The 11,042-nt window shown below is 35.4% G+C and overlaps 1 long non-coding RNA gene across 1 annotated transcript; it reads right to left on the bottom strand.

The window, feature by feature from the left end:
* Nucleotides 1-779: 779 nt before the first annotated feature.
* LOC113234207 lies at nucleotides 780-10,714 on the bottom strand. The gene is made up of 5 exons (XR_003310777.1): nucleotides 10,619-10,714; nucleotides 7,225-7,285; nucleotides 5,989-6,009; nucleotides 5,133-5,168; nucleotides 780-807 (listed from the first exon to the last, which is right to left on the bottom strand). It is a non-coding gene; the product is annotated as an uncharacterized LOC113234207 (long non-coding RNA).
* Nucleotides 10,715-11,042: the final 328 nt, after the last annotated feature.

Here is an 11,042-nt window from a genome sequence, read left to right on the forward strand (position 1 = left end):
TTTTTAGCGCGGACCCGACGTCCATATAATTGTAAGTCAATGACAACAATTGAGTAATTTGGTAGGCACTTTTTTCAATTAATTTGCTATTGAATATCGTCATAAAAATCTTGTTGACATTATCCCGTGTGCAGCGCGACATAACTGATACGTAAAGCCTCACTCCTCCCGCAGCTCGCAGCTACCTCAGGAACCGACTCAGTAGGCCTGTAACAGAGATAAATTTACGTCATAGTGGAGACGTGTTGTACGAGCATCGCCTTAGTAGCATGACTTAAAAAATCTTTTTTTTATTTCTATTGATATATGAACATCGAAGCCGATTCTTTAAGGATTGTTGGTCCAATAGAGAAGAGATTTTTATTCTTTCACCAGCTTCTGCCTGCGTTCTGATTCCCCCTCGGAATTTAGAAATACCATACTAAAAAGTACATTATTTCGGGCCAAACTTATTCAACCATTTGAGCGTAATTGACTAAGACAAATTTAAACAACTATAAACTTCATTTAATTTAAGAAATGGTATTAATTTATTGTAATTGAACTCACCAGGTTTGTAGACGGGCTGGTAGAAACCTGAAAATAAAATTAAAAATAAATATAGTAACTAGTCTATAATAGTAAGTAGTGAATAAGTAGAGAGCAAGTTATTCATTACTTAAACACGAGTAATGGATTAACTATAAAAATCATATCAAAATGCTTGTTAATTATGAATAAATGCAGATTTCTTACTACGGTACGACTTTTATTTATTATTATCGATAAACAGATACTTGCCTGGGTCAACTACGCTTCCTTGGTTTGCTGTTGAAACAAAAATACATATTAATGATTTCAAATTAAAATGTAGTTTATATGTACCGTATAAAGTTGTGTAAGGGTTTCGTCTAGGAAAGAACTACCACCATACCTATTTCTGCAGCTTTGCCGTATTTATTATTTATTATTTTTATTTATTGTATTTATTACATTTAAAAGTATTAAAAACCAAAACATTCCAGTATAACATAAACTTAACTAATTGTTCCTGTATACCGCTCATTCGTCGTACAAAAATATTTCTATGTATTGTGAGCATTAATGCTCACATTATGGTTGCGGTAATAACTGCGTTGCGGTTCTTTGGAAAATTTTATATCTCTGGGTGACGGATACAGTGGCAGTGACCCTTAAGTCTTTGCGGCTTAAACCTCAGAGGGTCACTACGAATGTTACAGGTAGGCGTGTCGCTTACCACTAAGCGCATTATTTGTTCGTCCTGGCTCTTTACCGTTTTTGCCACTAGCTAAATTTAAACAAAGAAATCTTTTAAAGTTATATATTGTCTGTGGTTATCTAGCGCGCATTTTATAAAAAAAGGCAGGAAAGTTTAAAGTTCATAATTCACGAAAAACTTTCTTCATGGTCATCCTCTTCCAGTGTTGCTTTTCACGTTGACTACAGATAAAGTAGCATGGTCTACGTCGAAAGTATTTCGAGTAGCCTACTGTACTACTTACTCACCTTCTCCTCATCTACCTCTATCTACCAGCCTTTCCCAAAGTGGGCGATAACGCCCCCTTGTGGGCGCTGCAGGCCTAAAGGGGGTCGGTAAGAGACCCAGAAAAAAAATGGGGGCGTTGTGTAGTGGCTTAGGAAGAGATTTGAAATTTCATCTAGGAAGACTCTTAGGGTCGTATTCCAGAACATTACTCAATACTCAAGTCAGGACTTGAGTATTGCAGTGAGCACTGAAAATCATACTCAAGTCCCTGCCATTAGGGTCGTATTTCCAGTGCTTGTGTTTCCAGTGCAATCCTGACTAGCATTGAGTAAAGTTCTAGAATACGACCCTTAGATACCGACTGAGCTCTCGACTCCCGACTACAGCTTATGAACATCAACTAATATTAATTAAGAGATTGCTCAAACTAACTCCGTTCGATATTCTCTCCGTGTAGTTCATATTTCTGTCCTGTTTTATTGAATAAATAAAATAAAAATCATGTCAATCGGTCGCTCCGTTTCGAAATAAAAGTAGACACAAACAAACAAATAATAAGGCAACAGACACAGTTTCGTATTTTAATAGTTATTAGTATTACGAAACTAGATAGGTAATTTTCGTAGATAGTAGACCGCGGGCAATCATGTTTTAACAAGTTTTTGTTAAATAACCCGATTTGTGCATTCCTGTATCAATCGGCTGGTTCATAGAATACTTGTTCTTACTTGTTGAGTACGATTGAGCGTCGAATGAGATAAACGAGTTTATGCATGTTTGTCTTATTCCTGAAGGTGCGTGCTGCTTATGCAATCCTATATAAACAACGTAATATTTATTTTATTTTCATTTGCGGTTTCGCGCGTACTAGATAAGCAGTACTTAAGTTCAACACTAACTTACGTATTTCAAAACGAAACAATGTCGGAAGTAAAAAAGAAGGGACGGCAATAGGTACTGTGCGGAATAAATTAAATTCGGATTCATTGAAAATCCCACAAACCCGTCTTCGCCTTTGTGCCTTCTATGTCTAAAAACATTTTCGAATGAAGCAATGAAGCCTTTAAGACTGCAAGATCATTTGAATAAAATGCATCCAGATAAGAAAGACAAGAATGTAGCATATTTTCAAGACCTAGAGAAGAAGCATAATACTCAGCAAAGTGTAGCAAAATTCTTTTCGGCGGCTGCTAAGCAAGATGACGACGGACCTTGAGCTTCGTACAGTATCTCTTTGTTAATTGCTAAAAAAGGCAAACCACACAACATCGGAGAAGAGTTAATTTTTCCAACAATAAAGGAAATAATAGCTACTGTGCTTCATAAACCGGCCGCAGATATTAACCGAAAAATTCCTTTGAGTAATTATTCTGTGCAAAGACGAATTGAAGAAATGAATGAAAACATTGAAGAATCATTGTGCAATCATCTGAGGACTAGTCAATTCTCAATTCAGCTTGATGAGTCCACTTTACCAACTAATGAAGCATTGTTGCTGTCTTACGTGAGGTTTATTAAAGATGACAAAATATGTGAAGAACTATTGTTTGCTAGAAATTTAGAGACCGGTACAAAGGGCGAAACCATATTCAATACATTAGAAAAGTTTTGTGATGAGAAAGAGATTCCCTTGAAAAATATTATATCAGTTGCTACGGATGGCGCTCCGGCTGTGACAAGGTGCCTTAAAGGCTTCATAGCGTACTTAAAAAATAAAATTCCAGATGCCCTTGCTGTACATTGCGTTAGTCATAGACAACATTTGGTTGTTAGAAATTTAAGTGAACGACTATTTCAATCACGGCAATATAATATGTCATCAAAGCAGTCAATAAAATCCGTAACAGCTCTTTGAATGATAGATTATTTCATCAGCTTTGTGTTACTAATGACGAAGATTTCAACCGTTTGTTGTTTCATACTGAAGCTCGTTGGCTATCAAGAGGCAATTGTCTGACTCGATTTTACAACCTGTTTGACTCTGTGATGGAGTTCTTGGAAACTAAAGATACAGAATTGCACAACAAGCTCATTACATCAAAGAATGATATAGCTTACATGACAGACCTGTATAAATTGTTCAACGACATGAATCTCCAACTGCAAGGCGATGAACTAAATTTAATTAAAAAATGTCGTTGCTGCTTTTGCAGCCAAACTGCTTCTTCACAAGAAGAATATGGGCAGTTTCACAATTTTCCGAATTTATCAGTATCCTGCAGTAACGACGACTTGTTTGCCTACTGCCAACATTTGGAAAACCTCCACATTGACTTCACCGAACGATACATTTTGGACATTTTCAACTTGGAAATACCAGACTGGGTGTTGGATCCGTTTTCAAATGTCAACACAGCAATATCACTTCAGCTGGAAGAAGAACTTATAGAATTGACAACGAACGAGGAAATAAAAATCAAAAATGGCTACCAAGAATTTTGGATACAAAAACCGATACCGCAACTGTACCCTGGATTGTGGTCAGTCGTTCAACGATTCTTGATAGTATTCCCATCGTCATATTTGTGTGAACGTGGTTTTAGTGCTGTGACAACGCTGCTTACTAAAAAGAGAAATCGTTTGCATGTTACCGAACGTGGTGACTTGCGGCTGTTCTTGAGTAAATTGGAACCTGATATCAACAAACTTATTAAACAGTTTCAGATTCATCCTTCACATTAGTTTTTATACCAGAATCGATTATGTTCGTTTTATTTTGAATAAAAGATACTCTGTCTGAATACTATAAAGTTCCGTTTCAATACTCATTCTCATTGGCAGGTGTAGCCCGTAAGAGTTAACTTGAGACCTGAGCGCCGTTGTGTACTACCTACTGCGCTCAGGTCTCAAGTTAACGCTTGCGGGTTACAGTAAAAGTCTCGTTTAGAATGAATGTTTAATGTCTAATATAGCTCACAATAATTAATTTAATTTGAAGTTATAGTGGTTTTTAAGTAGGTGAAAAAATATGGGCGCTAAAAAATAAGTTATTCTCAAAGGGGACAATAGACAAAATAAGTGTGGGAACCCCTGCTCTATACCAAAATTCATCAATTTTGGTTCAATGGTTTAAACCAGTTTAAACTTGAAAATGGAACACACAGAGTTTCTTTCGCATTTATCATATTAAACATTTTTTTATGATATCAAGTGACGGGACGAACAAGTTGTGTGCCTGGTGGAAAGCGACACACCTGTCCATAACAGTTGTATTGCCACTCAGCGCTTTAAATCACTAAAATCTGAGGGACACTGCCACTGCGCACTGCCAGTGTGCCTTTAACTTCACAAGCACCTTACCCTTCAAAACCAAAATGCAGTAATGCTTAATTACTGCTTGGCGGCAGAAATAGGTAAGGCAGCAGTACTTCCCTTCCCTAGACTTCTTTCACAAGGAACTCCGTTGCTACTAAAAACTAAACACTTGGTGTCAAAAAAATCACTTGACTTAGGTAAGGTCTGTTGAGACGTATTTATTAATACGGACTAAAGTGTGTCCGCCAAACATTCGTACGTAAAAATCTACTGCTACCCCTTATAGAAACAGGGCTCCCACTTGCTATTTACAACTATAATATACCCTCTGTTAAATCTTTTATCTTTAAGTTGTTAAAAAAGGTATACTAGTATGTTTATAGATACTTACGCGGACGGGAGGTAGGAGGACCGTCGACCACATTGACTGAAAGAACATAAAATTTGTCTAATTAGTATACACCTTCATTGTATCATAGACATGTCTCTACTGAGCACATGAGGGTGGGAAAGGTTTAACCCATAGTCCGCAACGTCTGGGGACCTCTATTCTACAAGTTAACATTCTCCTTTAAGCAAGTTTCGTCACGATATTTTTCTTTCCTTTACCGTTAGTTAAACAAGCATTAAATATACAGGGTGGAAAAAACTGCTAATTAAATTTTTGGTACATGCCCGTATTTTTGTAAACGTGGAAATTGAACAATCTCAGTACAGAGCACTAAAAAAAGCAATCTCAAAAGTTCGTGGAACTACATCTATTTGCCAAGTTATATTGAAATCGGTAACCGGAAAGTGCTCGAAACCGGATTTATCGCCTAGTCTGCCATCTTTAGAGGTGGAATATTTTCTTTAAATTTAAATGAAACCAATACTGAGGTACCCTCTTCCCAACAAAAAAGAATCATCAAAATCGGTTCATAAATGAGTTATCGCGTAACATACATCCAAAAAAAAACAGTTGATTTGAGAATCTCCTCTTTTTTGTAAGTCGGTTTAAAATGCTATTGAATATTGGACTTTGAATTCTATGATTTGAATGGTTCAGCACCGAGAGTTACGTCATTATCACTTGCTGGGTGTTCTGGGCAATATCCAGAGTATTACATTGCAATTGCACGGAGAATTTCCCAGTTTGAGACCATGTAATTAGTGTGGTTGTTTGGCATAATATTATATATCTATTTATAACTGTTACATTTCTCATTGTAATATAATAATAATTATAAATAATTATCTATGCTTACCGCCATTGACCTTGTAATGAACTGAAACAAAAAAAATACATTCATCATAACAGTTTATGTACGGCATGTCAAAAAATAAAATTAAATATCAATTCAATAAAAATTTAAAATACAGCGAATAGCGACATCTCTCGCCAGGACTAGTAGCTGTAAAGGTACTAACTGGGTGATAAATCTTTCAAAGATTTCTCAAAAACACGACGCAAGCTCGTAGAAAGAATTCGTGAAGACCGCTGATTCGTTCCGCGTCTTAGTTGGTATAGCGTCTGGCATGGTAAGCTAGAAGACGTCGGTTCGAATCCGGGCGGATCGAAGAAATTTTTTTCTGAGTGTTCGATCTTTGCATTAATAATTATAACAAACTATTGGAATAATTTCACAAAAAAAAATTTAATATCAATTTAATAAAAATTTAAAATTCTATAATTTCCCAAGTTTTTATTTTAAGATCAATATAGCATAATTTTTGAAGTTTGTAATAAGTACTGTAATATACACGATTATTATCAATTCATCATACAACATAATAAACCTGTCGTAAGGTGAAACCACCAGTACCCCGCCTGCCACTACAACAGTACCTTAAAACCGTACGTCAGAGTTTAAATTACGGCATTTATTTACAACAGCCGTAGCTTCGAGTTTCGATGTCACATTCGCTTCATGGCTAGGTGACCAAGAGTAAGTCTCTAAATGTGTATTTAAAAATGCTAAATATGGCGCTAGTAACACACAATTATGTCAACCTACAATCAGATCCCATACCACGCCGATCTGCCACTCAGACGTCCCGGATTTGAGTCCCGGGCCGGGAGAAATATTTGTACGGCTTACATAATTTTCTCTCGTGAGTTCAGCTGTAATTTATGGTTATCTATGTGTGTGTCCATGGCATCCCTCGATACAGGGTTTCCCTAGTGCGGGGCTATGAGCGTTATTGTTATCACAAATTTAATAATACTAACTGCATTTAATTGATATTGTCCTGAACAAATATGAATTTTATTAGCTTTATATTGTCAGCTTTGAGTTTTTGACAAAAGCGGTATAAATTTTTTTGTAATTATGATAAGAAAAAATGCAACAGTTCAGCGGCTTTTGACGACGACAGTGCTCTGGTCAGATTATAGTCTCCCACCCTGGATCAATGTGGGTCATTAACATGAGAAATTAAAGTTAATATCTTCCTTGTTCTCCTCACAAAAGAGCTAAATCTAAAAAAAAACTTATGCTTACTGTTATTACGTTGCGGCTCTGGCATGGCCATGGCTGCAGCCACGAAGAATAGTAGAAACATCTGAAATGATACCATATAGTTTGATATACCAAAACCTTCTCATCTAAATTACTAAAAACAGTTAAAAAAATCACAAAAATTCGTCAAGTATTATGTTACCGTGGGACTAGATGTTGGCTATGTATACCCAGAATTCCCACTAAGCTTTACGCTTCCACATTTAAACAGCGTACTGTCTTTTAGATTTGTATATTGAATGCTATAAAACTTCAAATCAATTCAAGTTCCGTCGTTGACCTTGTCGACCTTTCCATCAGGTTATATGGAGGTCAATAAATGTGTACTTACCATAAAAAAACACCTTGTATTTTGAAGTTGATTAAATGTTCAAATTATTCTTATTATAAAAAATAATTGTAATATGCTCTGATTAACTGTTATTCTGTTGTCTTTAACCATTGACTTACAAATAAATGGACGACGGGTCTAATACAAAACCACGAAAAAAATGTCCCAAGTCAACCTATTTAAACGTAGTGACATGTAAAGGAATATGAAAAAGCTAAAACGTTGAATTTAAATTGTAATGTCATCGCAGTATCGCGCTGTCAGTCGAACAAATGAAGACTAAAGCGGAGTTTGACGCTCTGTATCCGATTTTAACGCCTTACAAGTTCGGACACTTTTTAGCGCGGATCCTATGTCCATATAATTGTAAGTCAATGTCTTTAACAGAATAAAGTACAATATGTACACATTAAAAAAGTACAATCGCATCGAAAAGTTTATGTCGTATCTAAAAATCTTGCAAATTAAATATATACGTGCTGCAATATATAAATTGTATTATATAGGTAAATTATTTTTTTTTTTAATTGATATTGTAAATCCATATTCTCTATCATTTATTTAACCGTTAGACTCTTGTTACATTAAATACGAAACACCTTTGCAAAGCTTTTATTATGACCTTCTTATTCGATGTGGAACATACCTTTATTTGATCAAAGTAACTAATACTAGGTCATCCTCGTCTATCCTATACTATAAAGGTTCAGGTATTTGTAAACAAAATGCAATAAGGAATTTTATGACGCATTACGTAGTTACTTATTGCAAAATTATAAAGATTTTTTAAAAATAGTTCTAAATATATAATATGATAATATTTTCAGCTTTACACACGGCGACTGCGCAAACGCGATGCAGTAGCGATACAGTCCCTTATCGTCTACCTTTACACACGCGCACGACTTTAAGCAGAGATACAAACGCGATGCAAAACCGCGACCGCATCGATACAAACGCGCGATCGCATTGCTACACCTGGGATTTAGGAAAAGTCGCAGTATGCAACCACTATAATAGACAACATTTAGAACTACCTATTTATAATATTCTACTAAATACTTAAATCTAAACGGCATAGATTAAATATTTAAATAAAGATATGTCACATATCCGTATCATATCCAAAGATGTTTCATATATCACAACTTTCCTATGATAAACCAGGGCCCCGTCAATCGCTCGAGGTTATGCGGTACGTGCCTACCGCTAAGTGTATTGCCGACAGTGCAAGCGCTCAGACAGGTACTGAACGCCTGGTGTCATTACTTAGATTTAGTAGGCTATTATACAGCATAGGTATTTTCGATTTTTATGAGAGTGATATATCTGTTACATAGAAACTATTAAGTAATCTGTGGACAAACAAGCTAAAAATCCCGGAGTTCGAAGTATTATATGCGACCAAATTAAAGAGTAAGGCAGTAAGTAATGTGATCCATGAAACTCACTACTAAATATTGTTAACCCGAACCCATTACAACTACGTTTGATTTGCTTGCAAGTGACGGCTCAAGTTTGTTTACTTTTAATCAATTACCTACACCTTTAGTCTTTTTAGCCTTTAGAAGTTTACTATAGCCCACATTCACAAATATATAATGCAAAAACACTAACACTTACAAAAAATTCCTTCAATCCGGTCGGTCTTCTAGCAAACCGTGCCAGCGGTTATGCCAACTAAGCCACGGAACGAACTGGTGGACGTTACGAATTTCTTCTAATGTTAATTTTTAATTAAAATTTAATGTTTCTATGTGCTTGTTGCAGATCTTTGATTTTGCTGTGTCAAAATTATATTTTTTTTTATTTATAAATAATACTTCCATAATCGAGATAGTAATCCCCGATGCTGTTATAATATAATATCAATAATTAAGTACTGAATTTGACAAAGATTATTTCAATGTAGCATCTGTGATGAATACTTTAATATATTCAAATTATGTTTCGGAATCTGAAGGTAAAACTAAAATAATAATGTGACAACCCTAAGCTCCGAGCAACGTGTAGGCATGATGCGCCGAACAGGCAGGAGCTGCACTTCTTCTCTTATTATACTATGAGGTCGCCGAAAAAATTTGGTACTCTTCGAAAGAATTCCAAGTACGAATAGGCACACAAAATGTTATAAATATCGCAAACAATTTTCGTAACAATTGTACAATCGTACACAATCGATTTTGCACATTGTCTGTCTGACCTTGTCAAGGACTTCCCACTGTTTTATTGTTAAATATTTACTCAATTTTGATCTCATTGTCAATATTCGTTTTGTGTACCAATTCATTCAAGATTGATCTCTAAGAACGTACCCACTATAAAGATTTTACACACAGAGGCACTACCGTAGGATTACCTACGACATCTTACACCGCATTAAAACACCCACAGAGGATGTTCAAACAAGTGAGGCAACGCGACCAGATGACGTAGTTCATCTTACGATGACCATTTGCTCTATCAATACATAAAGCTAATACATTTTTTTAAACAAACTAACTTAAATAAACTTATCTGACTAAAATTAATTATTATAAAATAAGGTCATATGAAAGATAACTGCATATTTGTGTTCTGTTTGTTAATTATATAGTCTAAATTTTTTATCTCTCGAGTCATTTTGCATACAAACTGCACCAAATTTTTGAACTAGGAGAACAGTAGAGGAAATAAACGGATTCTTTGCATAACACCACAAATTTATCGAAGGAATGTGAAGAAAAGTGAGGCAGACAATACGTTATTAGGATCACATAATTATGGATAAAAAGATAAATTGGACTGTAAAGGTAAACATCGTGAGGAGAGTACCCAACTCTTCATTTTAAAGCTAGGATTTTGGTAAGTTCACATGTTCAAACTGACACTTTTCGATGTCGCTTCAATTCTTCACACAAATGAAAGAAGAAAGTATCATGAGCATTACAAAAACCTTCCACTCCCAATGGACGTAACATGGCAATTTATTAACAACAACATGTTTGTACCCTAAACTAAAATCGAAAACACTGGAATTTACTTTAAACAAAAAAAATTACTTACCGCTGCGAACTTCATATTGTAGTGTTAAAATATGTACTTCACGAAACTCTGTCGAGATGTAAATATCATGCAAAGTGTCTACATCTCTTATATACTTACCGATAACCCGTCATTTCCGCACGTCCAAAGCTAAATAAACATTGGCGCCAGTTTTTAATACCTAAATATTTTGTGAATAAATAATAGTAGTTGAAGTGTTGAATCTTGTTTTGTCCTTATGTGTTCTGGGAATACAAGATTATTCCAATAAGTCTTTTGGTAAATATTTACACACGATTCCACATTTAACAACATTTTACGAGTGTTTTCGGATTATCAATGTGTGTAATTCACACATCACAGACCGTAATTATCACGGAAAATATTATGGTTAAACTGTTCTGTGTACCGTCTAGGCTCTCGGGTATCTCTCAGAGAAAAGTTT

This window comes from Hyposmocoma kahamanoa, unplaced genomic scaffold (genome assembly GCF_003589595.1).
Source record: "Hyposmocoma kahamanoa isolate Upper Pololo Valley unplaced genomic scaffold, ASM358959v1 81368, whole genome shotgun sequence".
Lineage (NCBI taxonomy): Eukaryota > Metazoa > Arthropoda > Insecta > Lepidoptera > Cosmopterigidae > Hyposmocoma > Hyposmocoma kahamanoa.